Raw genomic sequence first — 18,781 nt, 5'->3', positions numbered from 1 at the left:
GAACACTTCCTATCCCTAGGTACAAAGATTAGTCTCTCTGCTACAGGGAGACCAGAAGTGGAAGGGGCCACAGGTGGTGCTGAAGAGGTTGACGGTACTACATTAGGGCCAGCCTGGCTCTGTCGCAGCTGCTCATTATCGGCTTTCAACTGTGCAATCAGCTCTCTCAGCTCGAACACGTCCTCCTCCATGATTACTACAAACTGCACTACAGATGATTACTATGGAGGACTGGAAATGCAAGAGCCAACCTTATACTGGATACCTCACTAAAGGGATCCTGAAGATCCACACGGAGCTACTGCTGCTTTGCCTCCGACCGCTCCAATTCTGCATTTACAAAAATAGAAAATTAGAAGACACAATACCAGATAAAAACCAGAAGAAAAATAAAGAACACACGTCTCAGCTGGTGAAGAGTGGTCCTGCCGACAACGCCAAGTTTGTGGCGAGGAAGGGGAGGAACTAAATAAAACTAGTCTTAACTAAAGGGAAAACAAGGAAAACCAACAACGCCACCCTGGGAATTTCACCCAGAGAATTAGGTTACGATAGTAAAGGCACACAGGTAAGTCACTCAGGCAGCATGAGATGAGGTTCGAGGTTTAAAATACAACTTTATTAATTTATAAAAACTTGGTTAAAAAAGGGATTCACAAAAAAAGTAAAACGGAATAAATGCTGGGGCCAAGTGAGTGGACAAGATCTAGTGCAAATAAGGGGCACTCCAAAATAAAGCAAAAACAACCAAAATCACCCATGTGCCAGACACAGCAAAACAGGAAGGGGGGGGGGCACCACCAAGACACCAGCACCGCCACCACCGGCCACCAGCAACTGTAAAAGAAATAAATATTAGAAAATGCAAAAATAAATAAAACAAAATGAAAGTAATAAACAGAGTCAATAACAAAACACAACTAACAAAAGTAAAAGAAAGAAAAGAAACTACAAACAGTTTATAAAAGAAAAGTTTAAAACCAACTCCAGGTATTTATGTCTCCCTTAATCATCTGGTAGGTCAGGCAGACAAAGACAAGGTGGCTGCGAGGCAGCGGCGAAACGCAACCGCTTCGGACGAGCAGCAGAGAAACGGAGCGGTGAAGTTGAGCAATTAAAACATCCAGCAAAGCAGCAGCAGCTCCAGTGAGCCGATTGCGGTAACCTGTAAAAAAAAAAAAAAAAAAAAAAAAAACGCTATTTGTATGGGGTGTGTGTTAAAAAACAAACATACCTGTAGCCGCAACGCACGTACACACACGCACAACAACGGAGGGAGGGCGAGAGAGAGCTCGGAAACCGCCGCTGGCGTTCAACAATGCAGCCCACACAGCAGCATACACAAGGGCAGGGAGCAGCACCTAAGCCATCACCCTATGGCACAACAAGCACCATGAGCACACAGAAAAAGAAACAACAAGCGCCGCGATGAAGCATCGGGCAGCCATACCTGTCAGGCCAAATGATCTGACCCGGAAGTGAGTCTGGTGACAATACAGAGGAAGAACCTGTGGGAGGACCGGCACTTTTATAGTCGCCACCTCATTGATTGGCTGCAATCAGCACTCGTGGCAAGCAGCTGTAACAACATAGAGCAGCAGGTCTATGCTGCTACAAGCGCATATATGTGTCATATTTAGATCAAATCTGCCACAGAGTTGATCAACTGGCTCACAACAGTTTGTTCATTCTGTTGCTTTCTTTTAGTTTGCTGATAAATATGGTATCACAAACCTCAAAAGCACAAATCATTATCTGACTTTTTGGTGTGGTTGTGGGATGGTTGTCACCATGTTGGACTAAACTGTGATCATTGGAAACCTTATAGATGCCACGTTGATTTCTGAGGTGCATGCACTAACCAGTGCATGTTCGTTTGTTCTGTAGGATCTTGCAATTATTCAAAATTACATCTATTTAAGAACTCTGAATATGACACTCAAACAAAATTTCTAGGAGGTTAAACATAATGCACAACATAGTATGTAGGAGGTATTATCAGCCAGCAGCTTGGAAACTGCAGTGTGGCTTTGACCTGAATGCGGAGCTGACGAACAGGCTCATGGTAACACGGTAACATATTTACAGTGAGCAGGTAAATGTTCACTGTGTCGTAATAGTTAGTGTCAGTTTTGAAGATATTTGAACATTTTCCAAAGTATTATTCAAACAAAAACATCAACCTGTCAGTGTAGATTTAAAGTAAAGACTTAAACTCACAATATGAAGGGAAACAAAAACTCATGTGTGAGACAAATTGAATTGTAATCCAGTCAAAAACCTTCAAGTTGCAAAACATGCAATGATCCACTATATGGTGAAAGCACCAGTGTGGCTAAGAAGAGATCATATTACTCAACACTTACCATTAAACCTTTGCCTGATCTTGCATTCAAATTTGGGAAGAATCTGTTCACCTCAGCACCACCAGGAGGTGCTCTGTTCCCTCCATTGAACATTTGTTATCTAAAGCACAGTGACTTCATCATCATGAGGCCCTTTTTGTTTCGTCTTTGAGTCCATTTCTGGTGAAATCGCTGACTCAGTCAGAAGCAGTATTGCTTACAGACACCAAAACCAAGTTCTAAAGAGGCAACATGTCATATTGGGCATCGTCAAGGTTTTGGAAGAAAGTGTGAATTGAGGTTATGTCAGTGACCGGGTAACCATGGCAACCACTTGCTAATGGCTAAGGGTTGAGTTAGGCTATTGTAGCGTTATTGGGTATTTATATACGTATTAAATATAAGGATTTATGAGATGTTCTTACAGTCTCAAATAAACCTTACCTCGAATTCAGGGCACCACCTACCTAGGTTTTGACTTAATTTAAGTCACAGTCAGGTAGGAAAACTGTTCGAAATCTTACAATCCTGGTATGTTAAATTAATCTTTCAATTAATATTCAATTAATATTCAGTCTCATATCTCGCTACTTTCGTGAAGTTCTCGTTTGGTTGGACAGACATTACGTAAAGAAAGCATACGACACAATCTGTGATTATAACATATATATATAGATATATGAGCTGTTTATTACAATGATATGATCTTAGACATGAACCTTTAAACAAACAGGAGATGCATTGAATATGGGTGATTATATAAAACACTTAGTGAATATAAAATAAAATATGGGAATGGAGAGATACTGGATTTATTCAAATAGTTTGGGTTGGCTGACTATTTGAAGCTAAATACTGACATTTCGGATTAATTTATCATTCTGTGAAAGCCTCGAGACATCCATCAAACCCACTTTAAGGTGAAAACGGGTCGGTCTTACTGTGCTGAAGTTCTGTTTCGTCGGTTCGGAACACGGCAGCGGCCACGCGGGGTCCCAGGGGATTTCTCTTCCGCTCTCTGGGCCTTCCTGGCTGTGGTGGCTGACTTTAGCGGACTTCTCAGTTGCTTCTTTGATGAAGTGAACTTAAGTTCACAGAAGATTAATAAAAGGTTGCTTGGATGGCGTGAAACAACAGCGGAGGTTAGGACGTGCGACGTAGAAGGACGTGGATGGCGAGGGACGAACAAAAACACGTAAAACGTGCATCTTCAGAGTATTTCAATCTGTTTCTTTGTTCGGGTCTTTCTTTCTCGTCTCCGGGGTCTCACTGGGTTCTGGAGGGTCTCCTCCGGTCGTCCGCTGCATCGTTATCCACACGTCCTTCCGTTCTCTCCTGAGATTATGGGAAAACTCCCAAACTCTGGTGAGCTCTTCTCTTCTGCTTAAACCATCTCTAAAACTCTCTGAGCAGCTGTTCTCTGCTCAAATCTCCTTCTGAAACTCTGGGTTGGAACCCTTCTGGAACAAGAGGCAAGAAGCAAGAGAGCAGACGCCTCAAGCGAGCCAGCAAACGAGAGAACTAGAGAGCGTGTGTTTTTCGCGGGTTCCGGGTTTTGACTCTCGGAGGCGGGGCTTACACTACTTTTTCAGCCAATGACATGCTTGAACTGTGTGCATGTCTGTGTAAGGTGATCTGTGCTATATGGGGATTTCTGGATTTAGACAAAGAAAACTCTTATTTCTCCATTACTCCGTCTCATAGAACATTTGTCTCTGTGATTCTGAAAACACCACATCTTGTTAAGATATGCAGATTAAAGATATAACATAGACTTGTAATATAAAGACATCAAAATAACACACATGATAAAGACAATTATGACTTCAAAATTCAGATGGATATCTATAAAATCGTGACACATGGATAGCGAACCACACAATGTTAATTTTCTGTGTTAACAATGGGGACACCAAACAAATACCAAATAGATACCGAAGGGACATCGTTAGAAGTTAATAGCTGCATATATCTTGCCCATTTTACTGAGTCCTCTGGGATTTAAATGTTCAACTAATCAACACTGCAGACCACTAGGGGGCAATGTGGTTCCATCAGGCAGGTTGGGCATTTTCCAACAAGTTTGTTTCTTTGTCAATATTTAAGCCAGAATCGTACAAATTGTCTCTATATGCGTCTTGTGATCAAGCTGGAAACCTGAAAGAAATTGTACACGGTTATCAAACACATTTAATATAGTTTTAAGATTCGACTAAAAGTGAGTCTTATGAAGTCTTCTCAGTTCGTATGTAGCCATCTGGTCTCTTTCTCTGGGGGAGAGGGTGTTAACATGTCAATTCGATTCATGGTGAAGATAAGATAGTGAGGTCTCCAACATCTCCAACAGAAAGGTTCTTTGTTTGTTAGAGTCTATCCCAATTTTTATTGCAAGCGTCTGTTGCTTATTTTTCACTCCCAAAAAGCTTTTAAGAGGGCAGAAGGTGAACGTAAATTAGGCAGTTTCTGTCTCTTTTTCCTTTGTGGAAAGAAAATGAAGATCTGGTTTATATCCACATATGTAAACATCCCCCACAGGAATGTTGGTTTTGTCAAAGTTTGAAAAACTCTTAATCCACACGGCACTGTGACTGCTACACTATTAACAATGAATGGAAGTAAATGCAGTGTCAAAATAAGGAGATTCCCTCACCCCTGTTGCCTGGTTGCTGCCTGGGGCGGGGGGGGCCAGGAGGAGGAGTTGTCCTGCTGGTTCGGGGTCTGTGGTGGCTGGGGGGCTGCTCGCCCCCGGATGTGCCCACTGCGCCACACTCCAGCGGAGTTGGGGAATGGATGCATGTGCTGTGCGAGTGTTTGTGGATGTGGGTTTTTTTATTTTATTTATTTATGTATGTATTTATTTATATATATATTTTTTTCTTATATGATTTATGGGGTGACTGGGTATGGGTCTGGGTCCTGCTGTCCTCTGGCCTGCTTGTGCTGTTCCTGATGGGGGGGGGCGGGCATTGCTTCTCCCCGCTGCTCACGGCCTCACCCACCTGTGGGCACGTCTTGACTCCCGGGGCGCTTGCCCAGGGGCACTGAGGCAGGCGCTGGCCCACTGCGGTTGGCTGTCTGGGGCGCCTGGCCCTCTCGGGTGTTGGGCGGGGCCCCTGCCGGGGGATTTTGGTGGCGCTCGGGCTCGCGGGGGCCGGTTCCGGCGCACAGCCCATGTCTGGGTGGCGGGGGCCTGGCGGGGCTGGTAGGCTGCCACCTCTGGTCGCTGGGGGGGCTCTGCCCGATGCTTGTGGGGGCTCTGTCCGGGGGCTTCCTCTGCTGTCTTCTGGGGGGATGCGTGGTTGTCCCTATGGTGGGCTTCCCGGGTTCTGTGCTCCTTGGGGGCTGTTGGTGGCCTGGGTCTGGGGGCCCTCTCGGCCTGCTTCTGATTGCTGAGGGGTGGGGATTGTGGCCCTATACACTGATATTTAAGCATGGTTATTATGTGGGACCATCTATGTGTATTGCATGTTCATGCACACACACACACACACTCACACTCACACTCACACACATTCATTAGCCCAGTAGCATGCTCACTAAGCAGTTGTTGTGCTGTCCTGTGGTTTAAGGTCACCTGTGTATTATATGAGATTGCTGCTGCTTGTGTTTTTTTTGTGTGTTTGTTCTCTGCTTGTCTGCTCCTGGTGCTTCTAAGGCTGGATTCCCCACAAAAGCCAGTTTTGTTTTTACAGGTGTAGCAGCACAGAGAAAAAAAATAAATAAAAAAAATAAGGAGATTCTTGTGTCTATGAGTGTGTGTTGTTTAAGTGTGTTGAGGTGTGTGTGACAGTTGTATTGTAGATGAATTTGTAGAACTTTCCTTGTCAACTTTACTTTGTTACAAATAAGGACAAAATTAATCAAAAACTGAAAGATCCAATCAACATGGACAACAAATTGTAAGGTTTTTGTCAAACTTAATGGAACTCCAGAGGAGGCAAAGGTTCTGGTTGTTGTGGGCCCTAAATTGGCTGAGAAAATCCCGCAGCCCACAGGACATGAAATACTAAATGATGTATTAGTTAGAAATCCAGATTCCATGTTTCTCACAGCAGTGGAGGAAAATGAGATCATAGATATAGTAAATAAATGTGAAAATAAAAGGTCAACTGACTATGATGGCATCGACATGATAATAATTAAGAAGGTGATTGTGGAAATTATTCAACCGCTAACATATATCTGTAACCTGTCAATTCGAACAGGAATATTTCCACAAAAAATGAAAATTGCGAAAGTCATCCCACTACATAAATCTGGGAATAGACATGATTTCACAAATTACAGGCCTGTTTCATTACTTCCACAATTTTCCAAAATTGTGGAAAAAATATTTGTTGTTAGATTAGAAAGATTTATTAGTAAACATCATCTACTGATTGAAAATCAGTATGGATTTAGGCCACAAAGATCCACAGCGATGGCAGTTCTGCATTTAATAGAAGAAGTGACCAGTGCATTAGATAAAAAGAAACATGCTGTTGGGGTATTTGTTGATTTAAAAAAAGCATTTGATACAATTGATCATGACATACTCCTCAGAAAACTTGAGGGTTATGGTCTAAGAGGAGTAGTGTTGCATTGGATGAAAAGTTATCTCAGCAATAGGCAACAATTTGTGCAGTTGGGTGATTTCCAATCCTCATGCTTGGACATTGTTTGTGGTGTTCCCCAGGGCTCAGTATTGGGGCCAAAATTGTTTATTTTGTATATAAATGATATATGTAAGGTCTCCAAGAAACTTAACTTTGTATTATTTGCTGATGACACAAACATCTTTGGTACGGGTGAAAATTTACGACAGCTGTTGCTTGAAATGAATCTAGAGTTATGTAAACTGAAAGAGTGGTTTAATATTAACAAATTGTCGCTAAATTTAGATAAAACCAAGTTTATGTTATTCGGTAAGTGTAAAGAGAAGAGTGATTTACAAATAAAAATTGATGATATGACTGTGGAGAGAGTGACTGAAATCCGGTTTTTGGGAGTATTGATTCAAAATAAGATCTGTTGGAAACCTCATATAAAATATGTCCAATCTAAAATTGTAAGAAGTATTGCAGTTCTTTCTAATGCTAGAAAATATCTAAAGTCCTCTGCCCTATATATTCTGTACTGTTCACTTATCTTACCATATCTAAGTTACTGTGTGGAAGTTTGGGGCAACACTTACAGAACGTCACTTCAACCATTATGCACATTACAGAAAAGAGCCATTCGTTTAGTTCACAAGGCTGATTTTTATTGTCATACCCACAATCTTTTCATCCATTCTTATTTACTGAAACTCACTGATTTGGTAGAGTTTCAAACTGCACAGATTATGTATAAAGTCAGAAACAAAACATTGCCAGAAAATATTCAAAAATTATTTTCTGATAGAGTGGGGGGATATGACTATAGAGAAAACCTCAACTTCAGAACTTTGAAGGCTCGAAGAACAATGAAAAGAATGTGCATTTCTGGTGTTGGTGTGAAGATCTGGAATAAACTCTCTAAAGAGCTGAAGCAAAGTCCAAGCATGAGATATTTTAAGAAACGTCTCAAAATGGTTATTATTCAAAGGTATAAGGAAGAACAAGGGGGATGATCCTGGCTGGGAATTAAAACTCTATGTATGATTTCAGCAAGTGTGTGCAGGTCTGTGCATGTGTGGGTAAATGTATATAGGTCTGTAAATAGTTGGGTATTATTTTTGTTTATAAGCAGATGGGTGTGTATATGGGTGTATGTATGTATATGTGTGTATAGGTGTATGTACATGTGAATATGTATATATGTATGTGTACATATGTATATGTGTGTGTATGTAGTACTTTCATCTCTCTGAGGAAATATAACTATAATTATTATTTCATGTTGTCAGAAAGGATATTGGAAACTGAAAATAATGTGATAAATTACGACTGGAAAAGGGGTATGATTATATAAGTTATACTTCATCATACTCCTTTTCAGACTCATAATCACCGATGTAATGTGTCTTCAAGAAATTTATTTATAATTTATTATGTACTTTGTGTTTGCTTTGCACTGACCGGTGAAATGTTTTGTCTGAAATAAATTACTATCATCATCATCATCAAGATTAACATTAGAAATTAATGGGACACTTTTCAATCACAGTTAATTACATTTTTATTATCTAATACCTTGACATATTTGATACAGGTTATCATTTGAATACACATATCAGTTGTATATTAATGTGAACACAGGTTCACCTTTAACGTACAAACAATTTCAAGAGAGAGAGAGACAATTAAATAACACATGGTTTTCCAGGTGACTTCACGGTGCTGCCTCGTAAATGGTAAATTAACTTTACTTAAATACCACTTAAAGTGCTTTTACACTGCAAGCCAGATTCACCCAGTCACACACACACTCATACAGCACATCTACACAGTGTTACAAGCTATGCAGTTTCTGTCAAAACACAATCTCACACTCAGATGGTGTCAGTTTGGGGTGGGTGTGAAAGGACACGGATGCGGAAATTCAAAAAGCAAACTTGATTTATTTTCAAAAACACAAAGTTCAAACAAAAAGCACGGCTGAGCCGGATTCAAAAAACCTTAACTGTGGGATAATTACAAAACAAAACAAAACAAAACAAAACAAAACAAAACACTTGACATAGCATGGAGAAGAACCACTTAACTTGGTCGTGGCATGGAGGATGTTGATGGGTTAGGATCTCACAAAACAATGAGGGAACCTGGAAACTAAATACTGTGGAGGGTGATTAGGGATTGAGTGCAGCTGATGGGGAAAACACAGGTGAGGGAAGTGAGGCTGATGGCATGACAAGGCAGAACTAAAATGACAACCTGGACCTAAAACAAAAGGCCGGCACACACCTTTACGATTCGTGTACGATTTTGTCGGCCCGATGACTTCGCATGGGAATCGTAAAGGTGTGCGGTAGCAGCCGACAAACGATTTTGTCGTTTGTCGTTTCATCGGATCAAATCAAACATGTTTGATATTTCTGTACGGATTTTCCTTGTGCCGACTACAATCGTATGTGTGTGCGGTCTCTGTTCCGATGTCATCGCGCAGGATTATTTAAACAGCCAATGGGAATAGCGCACTTAGTCACGTTGGACGACTACGACATTTTCAGTTTGAAAGTCACGTGATTTGTGGCTTCCTATTTCAGTCATGTGATAACATTTGGTCAAAAATATCGTAGGTTCGCAAGTGTGTGTGGTGGACGTGCGAGCGTGTCAAATACGGTCCGAATTGTTATGCCGATCACCCGACAAACGATGCAACGATGACATCGTAAAGGTGTGCGCCGGCCTAAGGACATGGTAAAAACTAAGAACTAAACACATGGCAAGAAGCCACAGATTTGCAGTCGCTAGGGGCGTTCCCCCTGAGCTACAGCCGCCTCCATTAAATCTCTAAGAGCTGATTCAGCCTGCTGAGGTTCTGAGCTTCGGATGTTTTCACTCTGGATGAAAAAAGACACATCAATTAATTGAGTTGGGAATGTTTTCTCAGGTTATTGATTTACCAGCATATAAAATCATCAAGCTCTGATTTCTATCATGCAGAAATGATTCATTGTGCACATCATAGACAAACACATTTCTGTTTGCTTGTAATTGCATTTTAGATCACTTCAGATTCAACAAGCATTTCACTAATTTACCATAAAAGCAAATCTAACTGCCCATGAACCTTTCTCTAAATACAGAAAGAGGAATAGCATGTGTAGGTGACAATCCTGTAGGTTTCATCATAACCAGCCTGTGAATGGTTTAGAAAATGTTAGATGGAAGGAGACATAAGAATAGTGTCACCCAAGAAAGAATGATCACGAAAGGAAGGAAATCCTGTTAGTAGAAGCAGGAGTGTTGATATAATGTTTTCTCTGCTGTTAGGACTCACCATTTCTGTCATTTCATCTGAAATAAAAACACAAACACATTCTTTTCATGACCAAATCAAAGATGGAATACATTGATAACACTGGTTTATTGCACAGTCATTAACACTGAGGTGAAAGTAAATGAGCAATAAACTTCCTGATTTACCAGAGATGTTGGCCATCGGTCTAAATGGAGGAAAAGAAGACCGTGTATTATATAAAAGTTTGTTTTCAACACAGAATGAAAACACCTATGTCCACATTATTGTCTCCAAACAATAAAAAGGTTATTTATTGAACTAAACACGGATAGGAGGTAACACCTCTGTCAACAGCAGTCTGCTGATTATTTTACATCGTCTGAGCACATGTACTCAAGCAGAGGATATATAAAATCTACCAGAAACTAATTTCATGAACATTTGCAATGGTTATATGAATTCTGAAACTGAGTAAATTCTTCTTTGAGACATTTCACTGAGTCTAAATTAAAGAAGACACAGAAGCCTCGCGCAACCGCCCCAACTTTGATGGAGGGTGCAACAGACCTGCTGTAGAAAAGACCTTTCAGCTGAAGCAGTCAGAGGAAAACTGATTATCCCAAGAACGGCTGTTAGAAAACTGGGAATCTATCATATAAATATCATCAGTCATACATATACACATGTTCACCTGATGATGTCTGAGAAAGAACATTTCTTACCTCTTGCAGAAACAATTCTCTAAGAAATATAAAACAGAAATATATAAAAGATATATTTAAAAAAGATACATATCAAACTATCTAAACTACAGCTTGGGTTTAATGTTGTTGTTTCTTTACCAGTTCTGGATTGACAAACGAGAAGAGCCGATCCAAGCAACACCAGCGTCACAACTGCTGTGATCCTGATAACTGCATAAGAAAAAACAGGTTTCATCACTCTGCGTTAAATCAACAAGCAAAAAAACTAAGTCTTTTGTTATTTTTGCATCTGTGAGTCTTTCTTACTGGAGTATCAAGCATTTAAAAACCATCGGACCAGGTAGGCCGTTTCTTTGTTTTAATCAATTTTTCAACCAATTTCGAAATGTTGAAATGTTAATGATTATGTTCATTGAGCAATAAAAAGAATGTAAAAGTACATTCGTCTGGAGCAAAGATGAGTGTGGCTGGTGTTCCTAATAGGATGGATCGCGGCATCATCAAGTTTAACTGATGGTGAAACATGGTGTGCTGACAGTCCTGGCTGATTAGAAAAGCTTTCAAACTAATAAATAGTTATTGGTTTGTCATATTGTTATGGACTGCTGTTTACATCCTACCTGTGCTCACAGTGAAAGCTGGCATTGTCGGGGTTGTTGTGACCTCTGTCTCCACAGCATCTGAAATAAAAGAAGATAGTTTTACACCTGTCAGATTTATGTGAGCACAAATTGATATTGTCATTGTCTGTGTTTGTTATGAATCAACTGACTAAAAATCGCTAAAAGAGGGTTGAAGTGGTTTAGTTTTGAATGGTTTTGTGTGCAATTTATTGCATAAATAAATAACTCCAAATGGTTATTTAACTGTACACAATTGATTTCCTTTTATTATAGATTATGTGAAGGGTGTATCAAACTCAGCAGTTACCATGAGAACAGGTAAGTTATAGTAAGACATGCCAAACATCTCAATAATGATCCAGATCATCATCCTCTCTATGAGAAAGATGTGTGTGTGTTGCTTCTGTGAACCTGAAACCCGGTAACAAAATAACACAACGATTCATTTCTATGACATAGAACCTGGACAAAAATTGCAGCTTTCCAAATACTGACAGTCTGGACCAAATTATTCTCTCTCTGCCTGCAAGTGACTGAAAAACATGAAACTTAACACCTAAACCCATCTTCTTCTATTAACAGTGTCCCACAGGCCACAGAATACAGACACACTGACAACTGTTTCAACCACAGGTAGGAACTACAAAACATTTCAATTATTATCCAAAACATAATGCACCTCATTGATTATTTTATTTTATTTTCCCTCTTCAGGTCTGACTGTGAGCCACCGTCTAACTTCTGCTCATGCAACTTCTGGACACACAACATCAGGTAATTCATATATTTATTTATACATAATCAGCCGAATTTAGATTTTATAAGCTATTATCAGACCAAGGCTTTTTCCATTTTTTGGTGGCATTTTCTACTTTTTCTTGATTAGTTCTACAGAAGAGATGAAAGAACAGGAGTTAGCTAGTTTAAATTGGTCTTTTTGGATAATATTGACAAATATCGAACATATGTGTGTCTTAAAGGGTCAGATAATCACAATCCTACAATTGATTTGAGCTCTGCTACCAGAACAACTGGGAATGTGGCATCAGGAAACAATAAGACAGGTGAGATGCTGGTGACTAAGATGCATGACTACAAAGGCTGATGACTTTATTTTACTCCCAACATGGCCGCTGAGTGATTCTCAGATAATTGTAATAAAAAAATTGGTTCTACATTTCTTTTACTTGCAGAATATTGAATATGTAATAGTTTATTGTTTCTAATTGTTACCACCTAATCTAAAGTAATGATTTGTAACCTGAATATTTCCAGTAGAGTTTTCTAGTATGTTTTCCTCTGCAGTGTCAAGTTAAAGCAAACAGTTGTATGTTGTCTAACTGATGCTCATATTGATGATCCTGATTTATCATATTAATATTTAGATGTTAAATGAATTGAAGTGCCAGTCTTTGCAGAACTTCTGAGTTACGTTGCCTTCAAGACATGATCCAAAGTGTCAATGCAAAACTTTTCAGACAGCTTTTAAGATGTGGTTTCCAAAGCAGAGTAAGAAAATACTTCAGGAGCAAACAGACTTCCTCATTTTTTAGTTAGAAGTAAATCCTGTTTGTGGCATCTAAAACAGAAATAACAGATATGTGGAGGATCGTAGCAGCTGTGGCAGGCGGTGGAATAACTGCAGGGATCATCGTGCTGGTGCTGACGTGTCTCAGAGTAAAAAAAAAAAAACGGTGAGAATTATAAATGATAAAAATTATAAAGCCAATGAAGGTATTTTATTATTATCATTATTCAAATTCAGGTTTTATCATAAAAGAAAGCTTCTATGCAGAGTACACATCAGAATAACAAGATGAATGCCAGCTTGTGCCTGTTTGGATCATAGTAATATGGAATAATTATTTCCAGATATAATTGTAGCAAAGGATAATATAATTAGAATTTATTGACATTTTATTATGTATTGTTGTATATTGGTAAAAATACACTATAGCTATGAATAAGTCAGCGTTTGTAAAAACAGACTTCAGTGCTCTCATTCTTCCTCTTTTTCTTTTAGAAACACCGTCACACAAGAGGTGAGGACATGTCACCCTGAACTGATCACACAGTTAATACAGGAAATATTGACGAGCCCTCTTGATATTCAGCTTAATGGCCCAGCTACAGATTTAGCTTCCTCGTGTTATGTAATGTTGATCTTTGAATATTTTTTATCTTTCATTTGTGTGCAGAACACGAGGCAACCTCACAGGTAATGTTCACATTAAGTGGTCAGGAAACATCACTGAATTGTATGTGCATGCAGTACACAGTGTATTTTGCATTTAAATTTTGGTCTGTGTTCCCCTCTGTTGTAGATGACTTTATATGCATGAATGATATTGACAAGGGAGGGATGGTAATTACCAAACATTTTATTCTTTCAGACATAATGCTTTCATCACTCTGAAGAATGAATCATTTGAATATTGATTTATTTTCTTCTTACTTTCTGTCCTAAGTCACCTTCAAATAATGGAGTCTACAACGTGATCACTTCACCCCCTGGTGGCGACTGTCCTGCAGGCGAGCAGAGTTTTACTTACACCCTTTAAATCCATAATGGTTCTCTGGCAGGTGATGAAGGCGACTAGCCTAGCAAGCCAGACCCGTACAGCAAAAAGCTGTACAGGGGTCTAGTGACGCTGGATAGCAGTGTGGGCGGGATAAACGGTTGTCTGTCAAGTTGCCTCTGCACTCAACGCCACGCAATTGAGAATGAAGAGTCACGTGGCGCAACAACCAATCAGAGCGATGAAGAAGGATTATGTAGTCAGCGCGACGGACCAACGGAGCAAGCTGGTAAATTAAACTTTTACCGTACCCGGTGGGCAAAACTCCGAAAACGTCCTTTTTAAAAAAAAAAAAAAACTTAAGTGCAGTTATCTGTTCGTCTCACAAAGAAAACTGTATATCTAAATTTTCTAGAGTCGCTGCCAAAGCCAAATCGAAAGACTGTTCGCTGGGCGCAGCCATTGTTTACCTCTCTCAGGAACTACACACTGAAACGTCACACCTCTGTCATCACTAGGTAGCCCGGCCTCCGACCCCGCTCCTCACGATTTGATTGGCCCGATTAAGTTTCGATTTGTAGCCTCGCAAAACGACCACAAGTGACTAGACTCACCCCGGAGCAAATTCAATTTGCAGTCGCTAGGGGCGTCTAGATTTCTAGGCAAGAATGCGACTTTTTGATCAGTGATTTCTAAACTTTTGGCACTTATGGATAATTTTCATTTAACAGATAAAACCCAAGTAAAAAGGAGTTAACTGTGTTGTACATTTTTTGTATTTACAGGAATTCAACATGTGTAACTTCCCTGTCTCTTCATATTCTATGCAGATGGTACAATAAAATGCCAGACATGACTTACAGCTTCTTCGTTTGTGTTTCTCTTTCGTGTGCAGGTACTGAGAAACTCAACAGGCAGAAGCCACAACTTGAAGATGTGAGTAAAACAAGGTTCACGGTAGACTATATGTTTGTTACGCTATATAGTTTTAAACAAACTAGAGATACTGAATTCAATTTTTTCCCCTTTTCCTCCCCTAGTCCGATGTTTACCATGTGTACTGTACGATCCCGGAAAAGCCAGCTCCATCAGCCAAACAGGATATGGTGTACAGCCTCCTGCAGACACATTGAACCACAGCTGCTTTCACAGTGCAGGAAACCAGCGGGCTAAAGAGTGTTTTTTCTCTTTTTAAATGCAAGCTTTTATATTGAATCTTGTGAATGAACAAAGAGGTAAATTGTTGTCGGTACTATGGGAAGTTCTGGTGTTGACCAGCAAAAGTACTGAGTGTGGAGTTCCTCCTTCTGGTCTAAATATTATTGTTTTTGAACGATGCAGTTCTCAGCTAACATTAGAGCACCCTTTTTTTATTTGAATTTGTCAAAGAAGTGTACATCATAATGCCAGAACCAGCCTGGCAAACTTCACACATTCAAGTAAAAAAGTGTCACTGTCACTACTTTGTCTGCAAAATGTATGAAGGAATTTCTGGATGAAATTGATTTGTTTTCCTACACTCTTTCTTTTCTCCTAATTTTTATTGATAAAGAATAAGGTAAAACAGTGACTTAATGGCATGTAAGTCTCAGAAATCCTGCCCTCCATGTAAACCTCCTTCACAGATGACAGAAACTTGTTCAGCTGAATATTTGAGCAACAAGTTGTTCAGTTTCCTATAAACTGTATTCTGTTAGCCTGATAAACCAGCCTAAATGGATTGGATGTCTAATTTAGTCTGGCACCGATCAATGGATACAACGGAACATTGTTGATGAGCACAACCCGTTGTCTTTCAAACCGCGTCTGTGCCTATAGGCCAACGCTCTGACCAATCAGCGCAACTGACTGTGACGTAGTAAGCGCGACAGAAAGCTTTGGTGGGAGGGGACTCTTCCAAAACTGATGCCAAGCACAGATTCTATAATAGGACAGATACGCCACTCACGGTGCATTTCCGGTTTCCAACGAGGCGATTTTGGTTGCAGTTCCACCCTCTTTCCACGTGGGGCGCCCAATTTTGGAGACCAGAATGAATGGAGTCCTATGGAGCTATACGCCCTTTCGTGCCCTTATCTCAAGATATAATTTTTTCTCTAGTAATTCGAATGTTGTTTTCGAAAGAGGGTGTTTAGAAAATACCCATGGCTGAGTTTTAGATTTTTAGAGCCACTCATTTGCTTAAAAAAAGGATTTGAAGTGTATATGACGTCATACATAGCTGGTCGACCAGCTGTCATTAGCACAATGCTAGCGCGTTGTGGACAACAAGAAGCCAACCAGTAAGAAATCAAAGGGATATATGTACTCGTTCAGTTGATTTTTTACTTGAAACCCATGTTGAGCTCTCAGAAACTACATTCAAATCTGAGCGCTCTTGAGGAGACTTAGGTGAAACTGACCATTTGTAGCATCTAGCTCCATTGGGCCCCATTCATTCTGGTCTCCACCGACGCTCCCAGTGGAATTCTGGTGGAACTGCAGCCAAAAAGCCGGTACAATGGGGCTTAATAGAGAGTGGCAAGGCTGTTCGTTATAATGGCTGTGTGCCAAGGCTGAATCAAACGAGCACTGTTCCATTGCCGCCGCCATCTTTCTTGTTGTGCTTTCGCTTGTCTATGTTCGCTTCCACTGCCCAACGTCGCACTGCTCTGTCGTCACTCCCTCAGAACCCTCTGGCCCGCCCGCGTTGATTCAAAACACATCTCTGCGTTGTGATTGGTTTAGTTGCCATCTGCCAGATTCAGGGCAGTATTTTCAAAATGACAAGTGGATCGAGGCCAGACCCAACCGCAGGCAAAACATTTTGCCGTCCAGCAGTTGGCGCTGGTTTTCCAGGCTAGTATTCTGTAGGAGATCAGTTCAAAGGGTAAAACTGTACCATTTTTTTTACCAATTAATTTCTAGTGATCTATTATAAAAAATCTAATATATTTACAACTATGTTTCCATATATTTAGAATCTTGTGAAAATTAGAACATTATTTTTGTTACTTTGAAGCATCTTCTATCCAAAGCTACAACTGTCATGGGCTCTCTCTATCTGCCTGGTAACAACCTCTGTTGATTACCTCCATCTGTCCCTGCTCTGCTCTGCTCCACTCTCGTTAACCTGCCAGCTGCACTTCATTCCAGCTCATCATGCTCTGTATTTAAAGCCCTGTTTTTCAGCCACATCTTGTCAGATCGTCTGCAAAGCTCACACCCGGAACCAGTTTGCTTGTGACTCTCTCTGACTCCTGTTCTGTCATCTCGGACCCGCCTGATTCCTGACAACTCTTCTGCCCCGGAAAACCAGACCTGCCTTCTGCCTTGACAACTGCTGACTACTCTTCTGCCCCGGTAATTCTGACCACCCTTCTGCCTTTGCACTACGATTTCGGATTCTCCTTGAACTGCACTTCTGCCTTTTCATCTGCCCTGTTGTCTGTGTGTTCCCCCCAGGACTTCCGGACCATCCACCACCAGCTCCATAAGACGCCTCACTACCACTGGGGGGGACACACATACGGCACCTTGGACGGACCACCATAAGACCCAGCGCACACTTCCCCCAACATGGAAACCGACGACCCTGAGCAACCCACCGCCATGCAACGTCTGAAACACACCGAGAGAGAGGTAAACCGCATGAGTGGCGATATTGCCTCCCTGCTTCAGGTCGGCCACCAACAGCATCAGCAGTTCCAGCAGCACCAGCAACAGCTCCAGCAGCAGCAACAACTCGCCATGGTCATCCAACTCCTCAACAACCTTAACCCTCCATCTGCTCCCACCGGCCCAGCTCCAGCCAGTCTGCCCCCCGGCCCAGCTCCAGCGTCATCTGCCCCGGTCACTGCAGCCACGGTTTATGCTCCAGAGCCCAAGATTGGAAACCCAGAGCGGTTCAACGGTGATTCCACCCAGGTCCGGCCATTCCTGACTAGCTGCCGACTTCAGTTCTCCTTGCAGCCAAGGACCTTTGCCACTGAAGGGGCTAGAGTTTGGTATGCCATCACTCACCTGACGGGTCAAGCTCGACTCTGGGGAACAGCAGAATTCGAACCTCAAACCCCCGCATGTGCAACCTTCAACCTGTTTGCTGAGGAGATGCTGAAGGTGTTTGACCTGGACTCACCAACCGCAGAGGCATCCCGTGAGCTGTTCAGCATTCGGCAAGGCAGACGTACAGTTGCAGACCATTCCATAGACTTCCGAACCCTGGCAAGACGAAGCTCTTGGAACACACCATCGTTGGTGGACGCTTTCGCCCATAGCTTGGCCGACTACATCAAGGACGAGTTAGTGTCCCATGAGCAGCCTTCCACCCTTGATGAAGCAATCGCACTGGCTGTCCGGATCGACAGAAGGATACAGATCCGCCGTCGTGAGAGGGGGCGCCAAAATCCACCAACCACCGGCATTCGGAGAACTGAGCCCCTGTCATCTGCTGCTACTCAACCAAGCCAGCGTGACCAGTCTGAGCCCATGGAAGTTGGACGAGCCTCTCTCACTCCTGCAGAGCGCCAGCGCCGCTTCACCTCAAACCTCTGCCTCTATTGTGGAGGTGATGGACATCGTGTTTCAACCTGCCCTTTAAAAGCCCAAGCTCACCGGACATAGGAGGAGTCCGGTTGAGCTCAATGACCGTCCATTCCTCCGACCGCAAACCCTGCTGCAAGTTCACCTCCGTCTTTCTGACTTCACTCACACACTGGCTGCTCTGGTGGATTCCAGCACCGAAGCCA

At 41.5% G+C, this 18,781-nt stretch overlaps 1 long non-coding RNA gene across 1 annotated transcript; it reads left to right on the top strand.

The window, feature by feature from the left end:
• The first annotated feature begins 13,557 nt into the window (after nucleotides 1-13,557).
• Nucleotides 13,558-13,895, top strand: LOC142377824 (uncharacterized). The gene is made up of 3 exons (XR_012769554.1): nucleotides 13,558-13,577; nucleotides 13,734-13,753; nucleotides 13,860-13,895. It is a non-coding gene; the product is annotated as an uncharacterized LOC142377824 (long non-coding RNA).
• Nucleotides 13,896-18,781: the final 4,886 nt, after the last annotated feature.

The sequence above is a fragment of the Odontesthes bonariensis genome, chromosome 3 (genome assembly GCF_027942865.1).
Source record: "Odontesthes bonariensis isolate fOdoBon6 chromosome 3, fOdoBon6.hap1, whole genome shotgun sequence".
In the NCBI taxonomy this organism is placed as follows: Eukaryota; Metazoa; Chordata; class Actinopteri; order Atheriniformes; family Atherinopsidae; genus Odontesthes; species Odontesthes bonariensis.
Note: the sequence above shows the minus strand (reverse complement) of the source record. Positions and strands in the feature narration are given on the sequence as shown.